Genomic DNA, 25,338 nt, shown 5'->3' on the forward strand with positions numbered 1-25,338 from the left:
AACCCTCTTGGGTACTGCAAATGCCCGCTCCTGACTCACCCTGTGTCTTTCAGGAACTACTTGCCTCACTGATGGTTCTGGCCTTGTGCCTTTAATTTTTGGAAATTTAGCAGTGGCTAAATACATGCTTAATGCGAATTTCAACATTGATCTTCAAATTTAAGGGGTTATGAAACCCTCTTGGGTACTGCGAATGCCTGCTCCTGACTCATTCTGTGTCCCTTTCAGGAACTACTTGCCTCACTGATGCTTCGTGCCTTGGGCCTTTAATTTTTGGATGTTTAGCAGTAGCTAAATACATGTTTAATGCAAATTTCAACATTGATCTTTAATTGTAAGGGGTTATGAAACCCTCTTGGGTACTGCGAATGCCTGCTCCTGCCTCATCCTGTGTCTCTTTCAGGAACTACTTGCCTCACTGATGCTTTGGGCCTTGGGCCTTTAATTTTTGGATGTTTAGCAGTAGCTAAATACATGCTTAATGCAAATTTCCACATTGATCTTGCAAAGTAAAGGGATTATGAAACCTTTGGGTGTACTGCTGTTGCCTGCGCCTGTGTCTTTCAGGAATTACTTGGCTTACTGATGCTTCTGGGCTTGGGCCTTAAATTTTTGGATGCTAGCACTACCTAACATGCATCTTCAATAGAGATTTCAAAGTTCACCTTTTAACTTTTAGGGGTTGGGAACTCTTCTTGTGTACTCATGCTGCTTCTTGCTCCACTCTGTCAGCCCGTTTGTCCATTGACAGTGTGTGACTCCCCCTCCACATCCTCCACTGTGACCTAAGCCTCCAATGCCCGGACAAGTCTCAGTGGCCCTTCAGGATACCATGTGTGCAGGGCACGGTGGTGTCACGCTGTTCTTCACATGGTTTGCCTTGGCGAATAGTCTTGGAAACAATGGCCGGTCAGGGCAATGGAGACGTTGCGCCTACATCTCACGGCCACATGAGCCCTCTGGTCCTTTGTACCCACACACTGGGGTCCGGGACACTGAAACTTTGATTTAAATTTAAAATAAAAAAATCAGACATTTCAATGGTCTCCTCAAGCTTCAGCCAACTCCAGGCTGTGTCATCCAGGCAATAAATGGTTTACTGATGCCGCTGCTGGGTCTGGGAATCCAAAATCTTCTTCAAAAATGTCTAAAATGTTTGTGCTTTTTGGGGGGGATTGTGAAGCCCTGGTGTGTACTCATGCATCAGCCAACTCCAGGCTGTGTCATTCAGGCAATATATGGTTTACTGATGCCGCTGCTGGGCCTGGGTCTGGGAAGTTCAAATTTTATCATAGGTAGCACCCGCTATCCAAAATCTTCTTCAAAAATGTCAAAAATTGTTGTGTTTTTTTGAGGGGATTGTGAAGCCCTGGTGTGTACTCATGCATCAGCGTACTCCAGGCTGTGTCATTCAGGCAATATAGGGTTTACTGATGCCACTGCTGGGCCTGGATCATTCTAATTTTATCATAGGTAGAACCCGCTATCCAAAATCTTCATTTGAAATTTCTAAATTCATCTTTTAATCTTAGGGATTGTGAAGGCCTAGTGCCTACTCATGCTGCTGGCAACTCCAGGCTGTGCCATTTATCCACTATATGGTCTCCTCATGCTTCCAGCACCTCCATGCTGTGTCCTTCAGCCACTATATAGTGTCCTCATGCTGCCAACACCTCCACTCTTTGTCATTCAGCCACTATATGGTGTCCTCATGCTTTAGCCTCATCCAAGCTGTGTCATTCAGCCACTATATGGTCTCCTCATGCTGCCAACACCTCCACGCTGTGTCATTCAGTCACTATATGGTCTCCTGACACTGATGCCACCACCAGGTTCTGTCACTGTAATGCTGTGCGGCAGTGATTCTAAAAGTGATGCCGGTAATCTGCATGTTATTCTGAATAACAGTATTATTTCACTACCCCAACACACTCCATATGCGTTTTAGAACACAGCAAAGTGTTCTATACCCCTATTGAGGCTGTATGTAAGCTAGAAATAGCCTTTTTTAATATAGATTTGCCACGAAAACATTCGGATCGAAACAAACTTTTTCGGAAAATTCAGCGAATTGGCCGAATCGAATTTTTGAAAAGTTCGCTCATCTCTAATAATAATAATAAATTATTTCTCTTATCAATCTGCACTCAATACCACGTCATGGCAAATTATTTACAAGTTTTGAGCAAGTACATTTAAAACGAAAAAATAAAATTTTGCATGAACATGGACAAGTTCCATACAACCCTTTCCTATGAAACTCAGCTCTGGCTCCCTCCATTTCTTTTGATCATCTCTGAGATGTTTCTACACCTTGATTGGAGTCGCTAGAGATGAGCAAACTTTTGAAAAATTCGATTTGGCTGATTCGCCAAATTTTTCCCTAAAAACGGCTATTTCTGGCCTACAGAGAGCCTCAATAGGAGTGTAGAACACTTTGCTTTGTTCTAACACGCATATGGAGTGTGCTGGGGAAGTGAAGTTATACTGTTATTCAGTATGACATGCAGATTACAGGCATTGCTATTAGAATTACTGGCGCAGAGCGGCACAATGACAGAGCCTGGAGGTGGCATCAGAATGAGGAGACCATATAGTGGCTGAATTACACAGTGTGGAGGGGTTGGCAGCATGAGGAGACCATACATAGGCTGGATGACACCGCTTGGATGTGGCTGAAGCATGAGGAGACCATATAGTGGCTGAATGACACAGCGTGGAGGTGTTGGCAGCATGAGGAGACCATATAGTGGCTAAATGACACAGCGTGGAGGTGTTGGCAGCATGAGGAGACCATATAGTTGTTGAATGACACAGCCTGGAGCTGGCAGAAGTATGAGTAGACACTAGGGCTTCACAATCCCTAAGATTAAAAGATGAATTTTTAAATTTAAATTGAAGATTTATGGTAGCTAGTGCTACCATAAAATTTTTTGGCCCAGGCACAGTCCCAGCAGCATCAGTAAATCATATATTGGCTGAATGACACAGCTCGGAGGTGCAGAATCATGAGGAGATCCTATAGCGGCTGAATGGCACTGCCTAGAGGTGGCTGAAGCATGAGGAGACTATATAGTGGCAGAATGGCATAGCCTGCAGGTGTCTGAAGCATAAGGAGACCATATAGTAGAAGAGTGGCACAGCCTGGAGGTAGCTGAAGCATGAAGAGACCATATAGTGGCTGAATTGCAGAGCCTGGTGGTGGCTGAAGCAGGAGGAAACAATATAGTGGCTGAATGGCAAAGCCTGGAGGCGGCTTAAACCTGTGGAGAACATATATTGTCTCAATAGCACAGCCTGGAGTTGGCAGAAGCATGAGGAGACCATTGAAATTTAAGATTTTGAAATTGAAATTTAAGATTTTGAAATTGAAATTGAGAATTTTGAAATTGAAATTTTAACTCCCAAGTTTTAGTATCCCGGGCCCCGGCGTGTGGGTACAAAGGATCAAATTTAACAAGGAGTCACATGTCACATGGCAGCACAATGACAGAGCCTGGAGGTGGCATCAGTATGAGGAGACCACATAATGGCTGAATGACTGCTTGGAGTTTGCGGCAGCATGGGGAGACCATATAGTGTCTAAATGGCACAGCCTGTAGTTGGCTGAAGCATGAGATCATATAGTGTCAGAATGGCACAGCCTGGTGGTAGCTGAGACATGAGGAGACTATATAGGGGCTGAATGGCACAGTCTGGAGGTGGCTGAATCATCAGGAGACCATATAGTGGCTGAATGGCACAGCCTCGTGGTGGCTGAGGCATGAGGAGACTATATAGTGGCTGAATGGCACAGTTTGGAGGTGGCTGAAGCATGAGGAGACCATATAGTGGCTGAATGACACAGCCAGGAGATGGCTGAAGCATGAGGATACCAAATAGTGGCTGAATGGCACAGCCTGTAGTTGGCTGAAGCATGAGGAGACCATATAGTGTCTGAATGGCACAGCCCGGAGTTGGCTGAAGCATGATGATAACATAAAGTGTCTGAATGGCAGAGCCTGAAGGTGGCTGAGGCACGAGGAGATCATATAGTAGCTGAATGAGACAGCCTGGAGTTGGCAGCAGCAGCAGCATCAGGAGTCCTGAAAGTGACTTGGTGACAGAGTGGTGCGGTGGGTGGCAATACCAGTACCCGGTGATGAAGGGTGATGAAAAAAGGTCTGATGCAGAGGAATGTTTGTAACTGGTGAGCAGTACCTTAAATCTGTTTGGCACTATCCATATTTGTAAAGTGTTGGTGTGACACCATGATGAATCTACTCTGGTGCATCAGGCAGTGGTGGGTTGAAATCCTGGCTGATCCATGCCTGATTAATCTTCAAAAAGGCCAGTCTCTCCACATTTTTCGTGGACAGACTAGTTCTCCTTGTGGTGACTATGGCCCCCGCTGCACTAAACACTAAACACCCGCTCTGATGGCACACTACTGGCCGGGCAGGACAGCATTTCCAAGGCAAACTCTGCTAGTTGCGGCCACAAATCAAGTTTGGCTGCCCAGAAGTCCATCGGATCTTCACGGTGTGTTGGCATGGACATGTCAAGGTATGCCACCACCTGTTGGTCCAGGTCCTGCTCCAGGTCAACCTTCTACTGATGAGTTGCTTCACTATGTGGGTGAAGAAAGCTACTCATTAGCGACTGTAGACTCAGGCTGCTGCTGATGGAGCTTGTACTGCTCCTGCCACCCCACCCCTGCCCAACAGCTGGGGGCCTCCCGATTCAGACCTGCGAGAGGATGGACGATGGCGCCAATAGGCATCGGCCAACTGACTACATAGGATGCGTCTGTAGTAGGTCAGTTTCTCCTCCCTCTCAGTGGGTGTAAAAAAAGGCCCCTATTTTGTGGTGGTAGCAAGGGTCCAATAAGGTGGAGATCCAGAAGTCATCCTGATGCCGAATGGTGACAATTCCACGGTGTGTCTGGGTCCTCTGTCTCGCCCTCCTTATAACCCTCTAGCTCCTCTGTCTGCTCCTGCTCCTTCTCTCCTGTCAGATTACTAGAAAAACTGCCCATTTGGCGAAACCTAAACTGTGCTCCACTGTGCCCCTTCCCCTCTTCCTCCTTCAAGTGTCCGTGAGATGTAGGCGCCATGTCTCCAGTGCCCTGACAAGCCGTCGTTTCCAACACGTGTTGTAAGAAATGAAGCAGTTGAATGACGTTGTTCATCTCATTATCCTGGCGATTTACCAATAATATGGCTTCCTCAAAGGGCCTGAGCAAATGGCAGGTTTCACGTATGAGTTGCCACTGGTTCACATTGAAGTTACACAGGGGAGTTCCCCTATCTGCTTGGATCACCAAGAAATCGATGATGGCTTTTCCCTGTCCGTACAGTCGGTCCAACATATGGAAGGTGGAATTCCAACGTGTGGCAACATCTCAATTTAGACTATGTTGGGGGATAAAGTTCTTACGCTGCAGCTCAAGGAGGGTGTGCTTTGCGGTGTACGAGTGGCTGAAGTGCATGCAAAGTTTCCTTCCCATTTTTAGGATGTCTTGCAAATGGGGGGGAGGGGACACTTCAGAAACTGCTTCACAACAAGATTGAACACGCAGCGTGCATGGCTCAGCCTTCCCAGTCACAGCGCATGCAAAATGTTCTTCCCTTTGTCAGTCCCCATGGTTCCCATTTTCCCAGTTTTTGTGGAGTAAGCCATGCTTCGATTTCTTTACTAATGTCTTTTAGCAGTTCCTCCCCTGTGTGACTACCATAGGCGTGCGCAGCCTATTGCATTAGGGTGTGCACCCTAAAGCACAAACTCACTCCGCGCATGCGTGTGTGTTTATGTATGTATATATATATATATATATATATATATATATATATAATATACACACACATACATATACACACACTCTTGCTTGCATAGTGTAGGAGGATTGTATCCAGGGCCGGTTTTAGGCTTAACATGGCCATGGGCAAAATCAGAAGTGGGGTCCCAAAAGTCGTAATAGTGCACTAATCAGATTAGCACTATTAGTCACTTCAAATACCATAGAAAATATCTAAAAAGCAAAAAAAAAAATGGTACCGATAAAAACTACAAATCACAGCGCTAAAAATGACCCTCATATCCCCATGTACAGAAAAATAAAAGTGCTATAGGGATCAAAATAGTACAATTTTATATTTTTGTATAGTTCCCCCACATTAGGTTGGCAGTATAAATCTCCCACATTAGGATGGAAATATATTTCCCCCACATTAGGTTGGCAGTATAGTTCCCCCACATTAGGTGCAGTATAGATCCCCCACATTAGGTTAGTAGTACAGTTCCCCCACATTAGGTTGGCAGTATAATTCCCCCACATTAGGTGCAGTATAGTTCCCCCACATTAGGTTAGTAGTACAGTTCCCCCACATTTGGTTGGCAGTATAGTTCCCCCACATTAGGTTGGCAGTATAGTTCCCCCACATTAGGTTAGTAGTACAGTTCCTCCACATTAGGTGCAGTACAGTTCCCCCACAGGTGCAATATAGTTCCCCCACATTAGGTGCAGTACAGTTCCCCCACATTAGGTGTAGTATAGTTCCCCCACATTAGGTGCAGTATAGTTCCCCACATTAGGTGCAGTACAGTTCCCCCACATTAGGTGCAGTATAGTCCCCCACATTAGGTGCAGTACAGTTCCCCCACATTAGGTGCAATATAGTTCCCCCACATTAGGTGCAGTATAGTTCCCCCACATTAGGTGCAATATAGTTCCCCCACATTAGGTGCAGTACAGTTCCCCCACATTAGGTGCAATATAGTTCCCCCACATTAGGTGCAGTACAGTTCCCCCACATTAGGTGCAATATAGTTCCCCCACATTAGGTGCAGTACAGTTCCCCCACATTAGGTGCAATATAGTTCCCCCACATTAGGTGCAGTGCAGTTCCCCCACATTAGGTGCAGTATAGTTCTCCACATTAGGTGCAGTATAGTTATAATTGTAGGGAGGAGGACAAGTCTAGAATTTACCATGAGGCTTACGGGACTAATTCTACCCCTGATCTTATATTTGCCAAGGGGTTCAATGGGCGGAGCCAAAGGGTTGTCAAAATTAGGTTTTGTCTAGAGTGTAAAAAATCCATGCACCAGCCCTGACTAGACCTCCCCCTTGTGTGTATGTTTGCTGGTGTTTATAGGGATGCATTTCATGTGGATTTGAAAAGAATTGTAAGTTGAATGGTAAAACTCATGTTTTTCTTTACTTGGCAAACAGAAGAACGCTTTTACTATAAGATGGTGGCACAGAGGGGGGAATATTCCAAATAAAAAATTTTTTTGCACCAGATTGGTTGAAAAAGTGATGCGGCACCCAGCAAGCTTGGAGCAGCATGCATGTTGTAGTTTTGGGTCTGCAGCTGTTCCAAAACTAGGACTCCCAGCAAGTTACACCATAATCTAAATTGTACTCCTATATAGATGTGTGGAGTTTTGGTCATCATAGATTGTATCAGGGCATGCTGGGAATTGTAGTTGGTAATTGCACCTTACAGCATTGCATTCCTTCAAGGAATGCAATGCTGGGATTTGCAGTTACCAACTACAATTCCCAGCATGCCCTGATACAATATATGGTGACCAAAACTACAACTCCCATTATGTTGCACTGGGGGTGTTGTGTGTGTGTGTGTGTGTGTGTGTGTGAAGTGCTGTGTGTGAGTGTGGGGGGAGGGGGTGCTGTGTGTGTGTGTGTGTGTGTGGAGGGGGTGCTGTGTGTGAGTGTGGGGGGGGGTGCTGTGTATGTGTGTGGAGGGGGTGCTGTGTATGTGTGTGGAGGGGGTGCTGTGTGTGAGTGTGGGGGGGGGTGCTGTGTGTGTGTGGAGGGGGTGCTGTGTGTGAGTGTGGGGGGGTGCTGTGTGTGTGTGTGGAGGGGGTGCTGTGTGTGAGTGTGGGGGGGTGCTGTGTGTGTGTGTTTGAGGGGTGCTGTGTGTTTGAGGGGTGCTATGGGTGCTGTGTGGGGGATTGCGTACATAATACATACATAATATAAAATACATACATAATACATAAAAAAAATTTAAAAAATGTATTTCAGCTACCGGGTCGGTGCTGTAGTTGTTTTTAGTATTTTTGCTGGTAGAAGAGCACGGACTGCAGAGAACAGGCCGTGTCCCGTGTATCAGAACAAAGGAAAAAAGAAAGTTGCCTCTTTCAAGGTGCTTGTAGTATTAAAACATCAAACCTTTAATCTGTATGCATTAAAAATAGAAAAAGGTGACATCAATCATTAAAGAGAAATGAAACGCCAACACGTTTTGAGCAAAATGTAGCTCTTAATCATGGCTATATGTAGCCCAAAACGCACTGGAGTTTCACTTCTCTTTTATGATGTCCACCTTTTTCTATTTTTAATGTATACAGATTAAAGGTTTGATGGTTTAATACTACAAGCACCGTTATCCTTGGAAGAGCTGGAGGAAACTTTCTTTTTTCTTTTGTTCTGATTCATAATACATATATACATACGTCATACATACACACATCATACATGCATAACCTACACACATATATATATATATATATATATATACACACACACATAAATTCATACTATATGCATACAAACATCATACATATATAATACATGCATATATCATACATACATATGCACACCATACATAATACATACACAAATCCATTATATATACATAGACTTCATACATAAATACATCATACATACATAACATACAGTACATACATAACATATATATGGTATGTATGTACTGTATGTTCTGTATGTATGATGTGTGTATGTATGATGTATTTATGTATGATGTGTGTGTATATATAATGGATTTGTGTATGTATTATGTATGGTGTGCATATGTATGTATTATGTATGTATTATATATGTATGATGTTTGTATTTATGCATTATATATAATACATACATAATGCATAAATACAAACATCATACATATATAATACATACATAATACATACATATGCACACCATACATAATACATACACAAATTCATTATATATACACACACATCATACATAAATACATCATACATACATAATACACACCATACATACATATTACACACACCATACATACATATTACATACATATTACACACATCATACATACATATTACACATACCATACATACATATTACACACACCATACATACATACATAATACACACCATACATACATATTACACACATACATAATACACACCATACATACATAATACATCATGCAACCATAATACATACATAATACACACCATACATACATATTACACACACCATACATACATACATAATACACACCATACATACATAATACACACATCCCACCCCCCTCCCGTCCTCGGTCTGTGCACTTTTCTCACCTGCGGCAGCCATGTTGGGGTCAGAGGCCGGGCACGTCCACTCCCATCTGCTGCACACTTTGCACCATCGCCCACTTCTTCCTCATGCCGAGGAATGGACACTCGGTGCCAGGAGTTGCGGCCAGGATCATCCCAGGAGGTGGAAGCAGACGTGCGCAGCTGCGGGGCAGCCCCTGCGTCTGCAGTTAGCGCAGCAGTGTGCGCGGCCGGGGAAGGGGGAGGAGCGGCCCGGAGGAAGGGGAAAAGAGTGGCCCAGAGGAAGGGGGGATAAAGCGGCCGGAGGACGGGAGATAGAGCGGCCTGGAGGAAGGGGATAGAGCGGCCTGGAGGAAGGGGATAGAGCGGCCTGGAGGAAGGGGATAGAGCGGCCCGGAGGAAGGGGGGATAGAGCGGCCGGAGGACGGGGGATAGAGCGGCCCGGAGGAAGCGGATAGAGTGGCCCAGAGGAAGGGGGATAGAGCGGCCTGAGCCGCAAATAAAAAAAAAAATGCATTTTTAAACATCCGGTGTGCCCTGAAAGTCTTTCAGGGCACACCGGATGTATAAAAATGCATATTTTTTTTAATTTGCGGCTCCGGCCAATCTATCCCCCGTCCTCCTGCTGGTGATGTCGGGGATGTACGGTGGGGCTGGGGTTTAGTAGTGAGGAGAAAAAAAAAAAAAAAAGTCCTGCAGCAGCGGGCCGCGGCTGCGGTGATTAGGGTGTGCCTGTGCACACCCGGCACACCCCGTGCGCACGCCTATGGTGACTACATTCGCCATGGCAAATCATGTGAAGAACAGCGTAACACCGCTGTGCCCTGCAGACATGGTATGCTGAAGGGCCACTGAGACCTGTCTAGGAAATGGAGGCTGAGGACACATGGAGGATGAGGAGGCGGAGTCGCACATTGTCACAGGACCAATTGCCTGAGAGTGTGGAGGATTAAGCGGGGTGACCTGTCCAAATTGGTGTTGTGGCTGTGCAGGAACCACATTCACCCAGAGGGCCGAAAAGGACATGTATTGTCCCTGACCATAGTTACAGCTCCAGACGTCAACACTGCTGTTCACTTTGGTACGCACCAACAGGCTCAAGGACTGGCCCACCTTCTCTTCCACAAAATTGTGCAGGTCTGGTACTGCCTTATTTGCACCTCAACTCGGCAAAAGCCACCAGTTCTCTGAAAGGTGCAGAGTCCACCACTTGAAAACGGAGGGACTGCAGCACCAGGAATTTAGACAGGAGCTTCAATGATGGATTGTTGGCAGAATGGGTATGACACACAGCTCCCTTTGGCTGAGGTGGTGGAGCCTTGGCTGGCTAAAAGAGGGAGCGCTGCCTTCTCCTGTATGTGCGGGACACGCACATACAGCAGAACGCGTCTCCTCTGTCTGAGCCGCATCTGCAGCTTTACACAGAGGAGACGTGACCTCCGCCCCCACGCAACACGCAGTACAGGTGCCGATGATGTCACTCATCGGCGACTGCACTGTGGAGGAGAGAAGCCGCAGGCTCCTGCTGCTGCTTATACCTATGGGGGGGGGGGGGGGTATTAACTTCTGTCTGACTTCTTCAGGTATACAGTGCATATCTATTCCCGGCCAAACTGAATATATGATGCATGCATCATAGGAGAAATGAGACAACTGAGACACACGGTTCATGTTTCCCAAAGCTATTCTGTTTATTAAAGCGTTTTACAAGAACAGTCCCGAACAGCCCGACTGAACAGCCGGGTTAGTGTCACTTTCCCTTCAGACGCGGCGGTCAGCTTTGATCGCCGCGTCTGAAGGGTTAATACAGGGCATCACCGCGATCGGTGATGTCCTGTATTAGCCACGGGTCCCGTCCGTTGATGGCCGCAGGGACCACCGCGATAGGGGTGTATTCGCCGTATAAGACGCACCGACTTTTTCCCCCCAGTTTTGGGGAAGAAAAAGTGCGTCTTATAAGGCGAAAAATACGGTATGTACAGCAGGTATCCCCAAACATTTTACACACCCCTCCGTTTTTCTGCTAGAATCATGTCTAAGGCCATCCTATTCCAGAAGGTCATAGTAGATGTGGCACTAAGCTTTTCAGCCTGACCTTTAAGAGCATTTATAAAGAAATGTATTAATCTCTGTTGGTTACAGTTACATAGTTAGTACGGTTGAAAAAAAACATACGTCCATCAAGTTCAACCAGGGTATTGAAGGGTAGGGGTGTGGCGCGATATTGGGGAAGGGATGGGATTTTATATTTCTTAATAAGCATTAATGTTTTTTTGTTCCAGGAATGTATCTAACCCTGTTTTAAAGATTTTATATTTTCCTGCTGTGACCAGTTCCTGAGGTAGACTGTTCCACAAGTTCACAGTTCTGATGGTAAAGAAGGCGTGTTGCCCCTTGAGACTAAACCTTTTCTTCTCCAGATGGAGGGAGTGCCCCCTCGTCCTTTGGGGGGGGGGGGGGGTTTAACCTGGCACAGTTTTTCTCCATATTTTTTTATGGGCCATTAATATACTTATATACATTTATCATATCCCCCCTTAAACGTCTCTTCTCAAGACTAAACAATTGTAACTCCTTTAATCGCTCCTCATAGCTAAGATGTTCCATGCCCCATATTAGTTTAGTCGCGCGTCTCTCCACCCTTTCTAGCTCCACAGTGTCCCTTTTATGGACTGGTTCCCAAAACTGAACAGCATATTCCAGGTGAGGCCGTACCAATGCTTTATAAAGGGGGAGTATTATGTCCCTGTCCCTTGAGTCCATACCTCTTTTTATACATTACAATATCCTGCCGGCCTTGGAAGCACCAGCCTGACATTGCATGCTATTCTGTAGTCTGTGATCTACAAGTACACCCAGATCCTTCTCTACCAGTGACTCTGCCAGTTTAATCCCCCCTAAGACATACGACGCATGCATGTTATTAGTACCCAGATGCATAACTTTACATTTATCCACATTGAACCTCATTTGCCAAGTGGATGCCCAGACACTTAGTCTATCCAAGTCATCTTGTAACCTATACACATCCTCTATAGACTGTACCGTGCTACAAAGCTTGGTGTCTTCTGCAAAGATAGAAACAGAGCTGTTGATGCCATCCTCTATATCATTGATAAATAAATTAAACAAATAAATAAATTAAACATCATCTATATAATAGATATAATTAATCTTTCTCATGGAAATCTAGGATATTATTAACTCAACTCCAGCTTTTACTTGACCTATAGCTCTAAACTCATCTGGGACCCCCCTTGGGACTCCTTTAACATCAATATAATATGTGCATAAGGTCAAAGCTCTCAGCAGGGGCTGCACATTTATTTCTAGAGTGTGGTTTGGGTTCCTTTGTAGGTTCGGTAATGGAAATGTGTATGGGCAGACGTGTCTTGACTAATGTGTATTCTCCAGTTCAATTCCCTTCTAATTGGATTCTAAGCTTCATATCCCCAAGTATCCTATACTTTACGATAGTTACCATTTACTCATAGGTTTTAAGGAAATGGGTGACAATTACAGAATCTGAACTAGACACAACTCTACAAAAGTTTCTTTTTTGTATTCTTTACTGTATCTATGGTTAGGGAATCAGTGCAGTCAGACAAGGACATTCTGATATTGGCCCACCCCAGGCAGTTAGATGAAGTCTACTCATAGTCTCTGAAACAGGTAAGATGATTATGAAGCATGTTGGTCAGGTACCTTTATTGTTTTACTTAGGTCATAACAGATGTAAATGATGGCGTCTGTACAAACCTTCTTTCTGCATTGTTGAATCCTGAGGCCACCCAATGTACAGACATTACTACACACATAGCTCCGTTCTGCTTAGTGTATTGGGTCATATACATTACCATGGGGTACAAGACTGCTGGCACACTCAGTTTCTTACCAACTCTCCAGATGCCGTCTTTGCCCTGTACCACCTCTTTCTTCTTCCATTGGTCTCTCTCAGCATGCATTGCCGGTTCCTGCAAGAAACTTAACCAGACAGATCCACACTCCCCATCCACCTGTACACTCTGTACCATCATTGAGGGAGGACAGGAGCACTGCAGCCTTGGCAGCCTCCTTCACCATTTAGTCCCCTTGGCTTCTGGAGCTGTTTCCTTCATGTGGCTCTGATCATTATGATGGCCACTTTCTCTGGCCGCTCTCTGACTTTAAACACTTGAATTGCCAACTACAAAATGGTTCACCCCAGGATTCAAGAAAACCTTCACTCCAATAGGCCCTTACTTGTGGGCGGTAACAAAAGTGTTCTCGCACTCATTATGTCTTACCTTCAGATATCTTACACATCTCAGTGAATACCTTCAACTCTACTTCTCTGCACCACCAGCACAGATGAATGGTTTATTGCAGTAGAACTAATTCTGCGTGTGGTCACTATATATCCTGTCTTATGTATTACATCTTTACATTACTTGGAACAAACTTACATGTATAACTCAGCATCAACCATGGATTCTCTGATATCCTATCATGGCTCTTGAATTTTTAACCTTATAAGTTTAAGACAATCAGCACCTTCGTATTACACAAAATTATTATTATAAAGTTAACCACTCAAAATTGATATTATTCAAATAAATGCAATGTAGAATGTATAGGTATATAACAATGTGTATGCAGAGTATGGAAACACAGTCAAGTTTAAACAGTAGTTTAAACAGTAGTTTCTTCAATTTAATGTGACTGTGTTTCAGTAGACCAAGGCTTTTCTGTCAATCTTCCTATAAGCCCCGCCTTTCTCCTCCCACTTCTCTTTGTCACTGGTCACCACCTCTTTGAGTCATTTGGTCATTCCTCAATCACCCTCGAACTTGGTGTCTGCCGGGATTCCTATCTCACTTTACAAGGAGACATACAATACACATGTAACAATACCAACATTTACAAATACTCAATGTACAACACACAGGGTCCACATTCTCACCCAAAAAAAGAGATCTTTCAACATTTGGGAAAAAAAATCCCCTTCAATGTGCATTATTTATAATCAATAAAGCATTAGCTGATTTTAAATACTTAAGGTAATATTCATTAATTAAATAGTGATCACTTTTTAATTTATTTTACGTTTTATTTTATTTTCCTTGGCCAAACTTCTTCTCTGGTTACTCCTATAATATAATCAGACCATTAATTGCATTTCCTTATACATTTCATTTTTTGCATCCATCCTGCACTTCTGTGAAAACAAAACTTAGGAACTTAATAAAATATCATCAAATAGTTTCAATTAATACCACAAGTATTTTTTTATTTTTTTAAAAGGATCCGTTACAACATAAACACTTACATAAACAACTTCACCCGAAAACATTCACTGGTCATACTCCATGTATTCCTAATTCGTTTAATCTACATCACACATATACAACATACTTTATATCACAAGAACCATTCTATGAATGTCACCACATGACTACATAGACGCAGCTTTCCCATAGACCTAGCACATCATCTCCCTCATTGATCCAGGGGACCCCTACGGTTCACCCCTGACACCTTCAGTACATTCCTGAACAAAGTATTAACACTGTTTTACCGTTTCAACAAACTTCTTGGACTCTTCTACATTCCTGCACCATAATATCACTTGAATGAACACATTCAGCTCTGCTAATCCAACTCCATGGGTCTGCGTCTTCTGCAGCATCATCCTCCTAAACAGCAACAGTCACCTTTTACAATTCCCTTTGCCTTTCAGCTAATAACAGTATACAAATACTGTAAATAACACTGCTGTATATGAATACCTCTATCCATTAGCCATCAGTATATTTCAACTTTCAACTACAGTAACCATCGCATGTCAATGTCAGCATCGACATACAATGCTTTTTGATATCGGGGCCATCGCATTAAGTGCTATCTGGCAGTGCAAAATGCTTAAGCTGCTGCCGGATAGCAGCTTAATGTTCCCCGTGTGGTGCGGTGAGTATTACTTACCCCTCCACGATGCTCCGGGGTGCCCTTCGGGTCCAGCGCAGGTCCTACGGTGTCTTCTCGGCCCTCTCCGGTGACGTCAATACGCTGCTGCGCACGCCATCCCGTCATCCAATAGGAATGGCGTACGCAGTGGCTTAATGACATCGCTATGTAGGCCCAGTAAGGCCTTGCGGAAGACAGCGGAGGACCGGAGAAGACAGCAGAGGACCGGAGAAGACCGGGAGAGCCCAGCAGGGGCCCGGGGTCACCATCGGGAGCGGCGGGACGCGGTCCGGAGCGGCGGGGACAGGGGAGTACAGCTTCCTATACTTTACATTGCACGAATCCCTCAACATACGATTTATTCGACAAACGATGGCTCGTTTGGAACTAATTACCATCGTATGTTGAAGGACCACTCACATGCTTTTCCCTTCAAAAATCACCTGCTTTTTCACCAAAACTTTGAGTCTCTATTTCTGACAACAATCCTATTAAGCTATTTACAACAATCTGCTCCTACCACTTGCACACACCGGACCAAAAACACCAATTTCCTCAACACAAGGCACACAGCCATTTGTCCACTCAAACTATCGTATCCCAAAACCACCAATGAACATTCTTTAGGAGACACTGAGACAATCAATACACTTATGACATGGCATATACAAACAATGTACAATATACTTCCTAGGACAGATCACAGGGGTATCTTATTACCAGGGAAATCCCTGTGCTCATGCACATATCCCGGCAGCTTGCCAAATTCACTAATACCTTTTCTCACAGATCCCTGGAGGAAGGATTATTAGTTTTCCCTGGAATGCAACCTCTCAGAGAGCACACATACACATACATGTCCATACACACACATGCACAATTTCAAGGGAGGGTCACAGGAATGTCTTATAGGCCGAGGGGCTCCCGTGTTATACTTCCTTATATACACGTACGTTCAAGACCACCTCCAGGGAGACCCTTTGAACCTCTGGCATCAAGCACCTAATCCACTAATACCTTGGCTGACAGAACAGAAGTATCTGTAGCAACAGTTATTAATGCCCTTGGCTTATTCAATTCCCCAGAGGCCCAACCCACCATGCATTTCCGGGAACACGTACACATACCCACATGTCAACACATATACCCGGGCAACAGATAAACACTTTTTGTGACAGGTCCAGTAAGTAGACCTCGAGCAAAAACTATACCTGTCTTTTTGTGGCGTGTAAGGCAATCGGCTAAGTCATAAGGCAAACCAAGCGGGGGACACAGCGTACTGGCTAGGTTACAAGAAAATTTTGTCCTACCGTATTATGGAGGTGATCAATCTCCCATCTGTGTCCACGGTTGGTTGGTCCAATGCCTCGTATTGTGCGAGTTGCCTTCCAGAGCAGAACTCGAGGTCCCTGCTTCGGTGCGCCAACTGAAGTAAAATGACTTCTTCGGGTATACAGTGCTTATCTATTCCCAGCCAAATTGAATATATGATGCATGCATCGGAGGAGAAATGAGACAACTGAGACACACGGTTCATGTTTACCAAATCTCTTCTGTTTATTAAAGCATTTTACAAGAGTTTATAAGACTTCAAGATTAACATAAATTACCACCCATATTATCGATCATAATTCAATGACATGTATGTGCAGGTGTATGTGGTTTTGGCATGCGCTAAATTCATAGTTTTTGTCTTTAAGCGTTGAGTAATTATAATTTGTTCCTCCAGATGGTCAGCCTGACATTTATTGATCGGGCATTATCAGGCGTTGTTCCATACGTATCTTGATACAGCCATCACTATCTTTTTACAACAGTAATATTAGTAATTGAACAAAGTTAAATCTTGATAGTTAGGCCACGCTGAAAGGAAGGTTATATGCCATCTGTTACATATGAGCTAATGTTTGCAAAAGCTAAGCAAAAATGTGAAATAGACATATTACTGAATTAAAGTGACATAGACATTGTATTGAATTACTATATATATGATTATGTTTAAATATATTTTCATTCTACCACACCTATCAGGAAAGTGGCGATTAACTGCTACCTATACCTATGGGGGGGGGGGGGGGGATTAACTGCTGCCTATACCTATGGGGGGATTAACTGCTGCCCATACCTATGAGGAAAGGGGGGATTAACTGCTGCCTAATATACCTATGGAGAAAGGGGGAATTAACTGCTGCCCATACCTATGGGGGGGAGGTATTAACTGCTGCCTATACCTATGGAGGGTTAACAGATGCCTACTATAGCTATGGGGAAAGGGTTAACTGCTGCGTACTAAAACTATGGGGGGATTAACTGCTGCCCATACCTATGGGGAAAGGGGGGTTAACTGCTGCCCATACCTATGGGAGGATTAACTCCTGCCTACTATATCTATGGGGAAAGGGGGGATTAACTGCTGCATATACTTATGGGGGGGATTAACTGCTGCCTATACCTATGAGGGGAGGGGGTTAACTGCTGCCTACTATACCTATGGGGGGATTAACTGCTCCCCATACCTATGGGGAAAGGAGGGTAATTGACTGCTGCCTATACCTATAGGGATGGGAGGGGTTAACTGCTGCCTATACTTATGGGGAAAGGTTGGATTAACTGCTGCTTATACCTATGGGGAAAGGGGGGGACCACCTAACTTTATACCTGGATGAATAGCTACCTAACTACCTAGCTAGTCCCCTACCTACCTACCTGGCAAGTCACCTACCTAAATATCATGCTTCCTGATCTACCTACCTTGTTACCTATTTACCTGGCTACTTACCTACCTGCCCTTTTACTGTGCAGGACATCAAGGAGGGCATTATTACAGTTTGTGGGCCTATAGATGGGCAGATTTTGCAGAGGAGGGGAGGACTCAGAAAAAATGTAGAGTCTGACATGTTTGTCCTGCAGATGTTAAGAGATCGACATGGCGGTCTGATCTGGACAGAAAATTGTGAGTCCCAAAATGTAACTGTAATCACTTATATGGTATACACATCCAGTATACAGCTGGTATCTACCGCTATATGGTCCTGTATATAATCACTTATATAGTATACAGATCCTGTATAGTAAACGTGTCTGTGTATAGTGGTTTTACTCAGTGCAGTATGGCGGCATTATACAGTTATTGTGTGGCGGTATATATTTACTCCTTGTATACCAGTTTTATTGGTCATGGAAATTTACCTACGTTAAAGCGTACCCGTCAGATGCAACAAAAAAAAAAATAATTTAGCATATCGCTCAGTACCTAATCCTGACCATGTACATCTAGCTTTTATGTGTCTAGCACCTTTATTTATTTTTTTATTACACTTTTAATTTAGCTCACTAGTCTGAATTCCTCTCAAAGGGAGGGGGAAGGGCCTCACTTCACGGGGGCCCTTGCCTATTTTTGGTCTGGGGGCCCCGAGTGTTGTCAGTCTGCCCCTGAGCGGCGTGCCACTGGGTGATGCAGCAGGCTGGACCACTACATCAGAGCCACTATTCTCCCAGGTCGCTTTATGTTGACACAGGGCCGTGGTGCCAACATTGAGACCCTGGCCACGCTTCACCTTCTGCTGACATATCTTGCATATGGCTATGTGAACCTCCTCCAGATACTTGATGAAAAACTGCCACACCGCCGAGTAGCTGATTTTCCCACCAACAGTCCGCACTAATTGACTGCTATTGCCGCCGTCTCCAGGAAAGCCCATTCAACCACCTCCTGGAAAGGTAGGCTGTCGCGAAGCAGGTGGTTTCCCCTGGGCATGTTTGGCTCCAGCACTTCTGCCACCATGCTGACTGCCAACCATGCAACCACCTTGCTGGCTCAGCTGCTGCTTCACAGGCAACCTGACACTCTCTTCTACTGATTATGATTAAACCCATTCTGAATGGGGCTCCCAAGTGCGATCGGCTTCATCATCATCAGCAAGTGTCTGCACGTCACTGATGTCCTCCTCAGGTTCCTCAACAGTGTCTGCTTCAGGACCCGGAATGCTGGCAACACAGTCTCCTACGTCACTCTCCTCATCACTACTTGCCCGCCTAGCAGATGTCTCCTCCACTTCTAGGCTGGGCAGTAGCTGCTGACTGTCCTCTATTAAAATAGTCCTCACTGAATAGTGGAGCTGAACCCAAAGCATAAGATACTTCTTTAGGGGAGGGAACAGCATAGGACAGTGGCAATGGGAGGACAGGGACTGCTCCCAGGCCATGCCAACTGAGGGTCTGCCTGACATACTTAGTGCGTATATGAGTGGAGTACAATACACTTCACTACGCTTAAAACAGTATTTGTCTAGAACAGCAGCAGGTGTGTACTTTCACTTGACTGTCCTTTCACAGTATCTAGGCCCTTGACAGATTAACGGGTACAAAATAGTACACTACTTTGATGTACTTATGTGGTATGCACTTATGAGGGCTGAAAAATGCACTACAGTACACTTAAAATAGTATCTGAGTACAACACCAGGCAGTAAGTACTTTTGCCTGGACTTTCAAAGTATCTAGGCCCTTGACAGATTAGCAGGTTTAAAATAGCACACTACCTAGATCTACGTATGTGGCATGTACTTATGAGGGCAAAAAATGTTGTACAGTACACTTAAAAAAGTATCTGAGTACAACACCAGCCAGTGAGTAAAATTGCCTGTACTTTCACAATATCTAGGGCCTTGACAGATTAACAGGTATAAAATAGTACACTACTTAGAAGTACGTATGTGGTATGCACTTATGAGGGCAGAAAAATGTCTTAAAGTATCAACTTACAATTGCGTGGTCTGCAATGGCAAGAGATACTCAACCCCAAGTGCAGTTGTGCACCTATACTGGGGCGGAGCTCCTGCACTTGTGGTCCATTGCTATGGGCAATCCCCAGCATGAAAATATGCATACAATGGAGGATGCCTGCAAACGGTCACAAGTACCACAAAGGCATCCTACACATGATAAACGTGTGGATGCATGAAATTTAAACATTAGACAAATTCACCGATGTGGTCTAAAATAACAGATGATCCTCAACCCCAAGTGCAGTTGTGCACTGTAAGCTGGGGTAGAGGTCCTGCATTTATGGACCACAATATAGGTTCACTACTGTGGTAGATGTAACAATGACATTAACTAACCCTCAAAACTGATGTTAAAATTGAGACATTAGCCAGTATATCCTTATATTAAGGACATACCTGAGCCCGCGCACCAACGCCAAGGTTTCTCAGATGGTACTGGTCCTAACAACTAACCTACCTGTGCATGATAGGCAAAACCAGGAACCAAATTACAGCAGTATTAGGCCTAGGCTTGTAGACTGCTCCCAGGTTAGCTCCAGTGTGACTATGCACACATACAATGGGAAAGGGAGAGAGGCTACAAGCCCCACCCTGGTTGGCTAGATGTAGTGCCGGCCTCACAGGTGAAACCTTAATGCTACCCAGTATGATAAAAAAGGTGCATTAGTATAAACTTTAGACATGAAACAACTAACAATTGCGTGGTCTGCAATGGCAAGAGATACTCAACCCCAAGTGCAGTTATGCACCTATACTGGGGTGGAGCTCCTGCACTTGTGGTCCGTTGCTATGGGCAATCCCCAGCATGAAAATATGCATACAATGGAGGATGCCTGCAAACGGTCACAAGTACCACAAAGGCATCCTACACATGATAAACGTGTGGATGCATGAAATTTAAACATTAGACAAAGTCAACGATGTGGTCTAAAATAACAGGTATGTCTCAAGTATGTCCTTAATATAAGGATATACTGGCTAATGTCTCAATTTTAACATCAGTTTTGAGGGTTAGTCAATGTCATTGTTACATCTACCACAGTAGTGAACCTATATTGTGGTCCATAAATGCAGGACCTCTACCCCAGCTTACAGTGCACAACTGCACTTGGGGTTGAGGATCATCTGTTATTTTAGACCACATCGGTGAATTTGTCTAGTCTTAAAGTATCTGAGTAAAAACACTAGCCGGTGAGTACTTTTGCCTGGACTTTAACAGTATCTAGGCCCGTAACAGATTAACAAGTACAAAATAGTACACTACTTAGATGTATGTATGTGGTATGCACTCATGAGGGCAGAAAAATGCTCTACAGTAAGCTAAAAAAAAAAATTGCCCACAACACCAGCAGTACACAACAATGCTGCAGCACACAGTCACTGTGTACTAAACCCAAAATTGCAAAAAGATTCTCAAATACTATTAAGAATGGTCTTCTGGTATGGATTATACTGTCTACTGACTAGTATAACCAGCAGACCAGTTCTTGTGGAACAAAGACACAGATTTGCCCTAAAAAAATTATTTCTCAGCTGAGGCAACACACAGCTCTCTGCCTCTCTCTGTAATACAGTGCTGTTCACAGTGACTAAGGGGTTAATCACTGCAGTAAGAATTAATTTCTGTACAAAAATGCTGTGCTCTGTGTCCTATAGAAGGCTGAGGTGACTAAGAGGTGAAAGGCTGCTGCAACAAACTTTTCTGTGTAACATACACACTGCGATGTCCGTCCTATCTTTCTGCAGTGAAATAAATTAAATGACGAGCTGGAAAATGGCTGCCGAATATATAGGGCTGTAAAATTCGTAATGAATTCGGGTTCGTCAGCTTCGATTTGCTCATCTCTTGGAGTCACCTGTGGTAAATTCAGGTGATTGGACAGGATTTGGAAAGACACAGGCCCACCTATGTAAGGTCTCACAGCTGACAATGCATATCAAAGCAAAAACCAGGCCAGGAGAAGGAAAGAACTGCCTGTAGAGCAGAAACATATCGGCTTATAATAAGTAAAGTGCATATCGGCGTATAATAAGTTAAGTGCTTACTGTAAGAGGGGCAGTAAGCACTTAACTTATTATACGCCGATATGCACAATTGTATATGTGCTTTGGTCATAGGACCTCTAATGGCATCTCTGTATTGTTCCCTGTCTGTAATGATATACAGTGGGGATCAAAAGTTTGGGCACCCCAGGTAAAAATTTGTATCAATGTACATAAAGAAGCCAAGGAAAGATGGGAAAATCTCCAAAAGGCATCAAATTACAGATTAGACATTCTTATAATATGTCAACAAAAGTTAGATTTTACTTCCATCATTTACACTTTCAAAATAACAGAAAACAAAAAAATGGCATCTGCAAAAGTTTGGACACCCTGCAGAGTTAAGATCTTGTACTGCCTCCTTTGGCAAGTATCAAAGCTTGTAAATGCTTTTTGTAGCCAGACAAGAGTCTTTCAATTCTTGTTTGAGGTATCTTTGCCCATTCTTCCTTACAAAAGTCTTCCAGTTCTTTGAGATTTATGGGCTGTCTGCCACGCACTGCTCTTTTAAGGTCTATCCATAGATTTTCAATTATGTTGAGGTCAGGAGATTGTGAAGGCCATGGAAAAGCCTTCAGTTTACGCCTCTTGATGTAATCCCCCATTGATTTCGAGGTGTGTTTAGGATCATTATCCATTTGTAGAAGCCATCCTCTCTTTAACTTCAGCTTTTTCACAGACCGCATCAAGTTAGCATCCCAAATTTGCTGAAATTTTATTGAATCAATTTTTCCTTCTACTCGTGAGATGTTCCCTGTGCCACTGGCTGCAATACAACCCCAAAGCATGATTGATCCACCCCCATGCTTAACAGTTGGACAGAGGTTCTTTTCATTAAATTCTGTTCCTCCTTCTTCTCCAAACGTACCTTTGCTCATTCCGGCCAAAAAGTTCAATTTTAACCTCATCGGTCAACAGAATTTGTTTGCAAAATACATCAGACTTGTCTATATGTTCATTTGCAAAGTTCAAATGCTGATTTTTGTGGTGAGGACGTAGAAGAGGTTTTCTTCTGATGACTCTTCCATGAAGACCATATTTGTATAAGTATCTCTTTATAGTGGAATAGTGTACCACAACTCCAGTGTCTGCAAGATCTTTCTGGAGGGATTGTGCAGTCAAACGTGGGTTTTGAATTGTTTTTCTCACAATCCTGCAAGCTGTTCTGTCTGATATTTTTCTTGGTCTTCCAGATCTTGCTTTAACTTCCACTGTTCCTGATGACTGCCATTTCTTAATTACATTCCGAACAGAGGATATTGACATCTGAAAACGTTTTGCTATCTTCTTATAACCTTCTCCAGCTTTGTGATCATCAACTATTTTCATTTTCAGATTTCTAGACAACTGCTTAGAAGAAACCATGGTGCTGATTGTTGGGGCAAGGTCAGATGACGCTGGGCATTTAAAACCTTTGAGATTGACATTACCTGGTCATCCCAGATGATGATGGAGAACAATCCATGACACAGGCAGGTCTCAGCTTTGCAAAGGGGGCAGTGCATACAATAAATTCTGCAGGGTGCCCAAACTTTTGTAGACGTCATTTTTTTGTTTTCTGTTATTTTGAAAGTGTAAATGATGGAAATAAAATCTTACTTTTGTTGACATGTTATAAGAATGTCTAATCTGTAATTTGATTCCTTTTTGAGATTTTCCCATCTTTCCTTGGCTTCTTTATGCACATTAATACAAATTTTTACCTGGGGTGCCAACATTTTTGATCCCCACTGTATGTATTTTTTATAAAATGGTGTAATAGATCGCACTTTATGTACTTGTACTTATTGATTAGATAATTGTTGTTCACTGGTTTAAATACCTTACTTGTATCACCTGTTTTTGTGCTTGAGAGAGACTACAAGTGTGCAGCTGAAACATCGCCATGAATAAATTACACTTGATTTTCACGCAATCCAGAGTGCTGCAGTATTACTTTTATTTGGATGGATAACGTTTATGACCCGTAACCTGGGACATTTACCAGCTTACACCCGTCATCACTTGCCATAGAGTGGTTGTGCAGCTTATTCTTGCTGTAGATAGATAGATAGATAGATAGATAAATTAGATAATTCCAAATACATTGCGGAGGTGAATAGACAATTGGCCGATACTTCGACCTATCAAGAAACCTGCACTGATCCAAGGTGGGAAGTCGAGAGAATGATCAAGTCTGTATTGCTCCCAGCACTAGAGGAGGGCCTGATTGATAAATCTCTGTTCGAATTTCTTATTGTTAAACACCCTTTAACACCTTATTTATATATACTACCCAAGATTCACAAGTCACTACAGGACCCTCCGGGACGTCCTATCGTTTCCGGGAGGGAATCCGTGACAAGCCACATTTCTATATTCCTGGACAGAGTTCTTCGCCCCTATGCATGTAGAGCAAAATCGTATATCTGAGACACATCAGACTTTCTCGAAAAAATTCAAACCATTTTTGTACCGGAGGGTGCCATATTAGCTACACTAGACATTGTGAGCTTGTACACCTCAATCCCCCATACCGAGGGTATTGAGGCTGTGAGACAGTCGATCACGGGGGACTTCTCGGACAGACAGACAAAATTGCTCACTGATCTACTGGGGTTGGTTTTGAACAAAAACTACTTCAAGTTTAATGAGCAATTCTTCATTCAATGCACAGGGACCGCAATGGGGACAAAGGTCGCATCAACATACGCAAACTTATTTGTCGCCCACTTGGAGGAGGATGTCGTCTATGTGTCCCACCATTTCAGCCATGTGCTGGGATGGTGGCGATACATAGACGACGTCTTCCTCGTATGGTCAGGCGACATAGACCAACTTGAGGCCTTTCATGAATACTTGAATTCCATTCATACAACCATTAAATTCACGTTGTCCTACTCTACTAGTAGTGTACATTTCTTAGACACTACAGTAGAGATACAGGAAAACTATCTGCGGACAGATTTGTTTGTCAAACCTACAGATAGCAATGCTATTCTAAGGTATGATAGCCAACATCCAAAGCATATGCTCAATTCCTTACCCACAAGCCAGATGCTTAGAGCAAAAAGGATTGTCAGTTCTGACGACAGGTTAGAAATAGCCCTCAACAAAATGGCATCAAATTTTACAGAACGGGGCTATCCCCAAAAATTGATAGAATTAAGTAGGCAAAAGATTGTGCAGACAACTCAATCCCCCACAGGCATAACCAAATTAGAGAAGTCCCCACCCAGGGTCGCATTTGTTTCCACTTTCTCCGAT

Source organism: Hyla sarda, chromosome 1 (genome assembly GCF_029499605.1).
Source record: "Hyla sarda isolate aHylSar1 chromosome 1, aHylSar1.hap1, whole genome shotgun sequence".
Classification (NCBI taxonomy): domain Eukaryota; kingdom Metazoa; phylum Chordata; class Amphibia; order Anura; family Hylidae; genus Hyla; species Hyla sarda.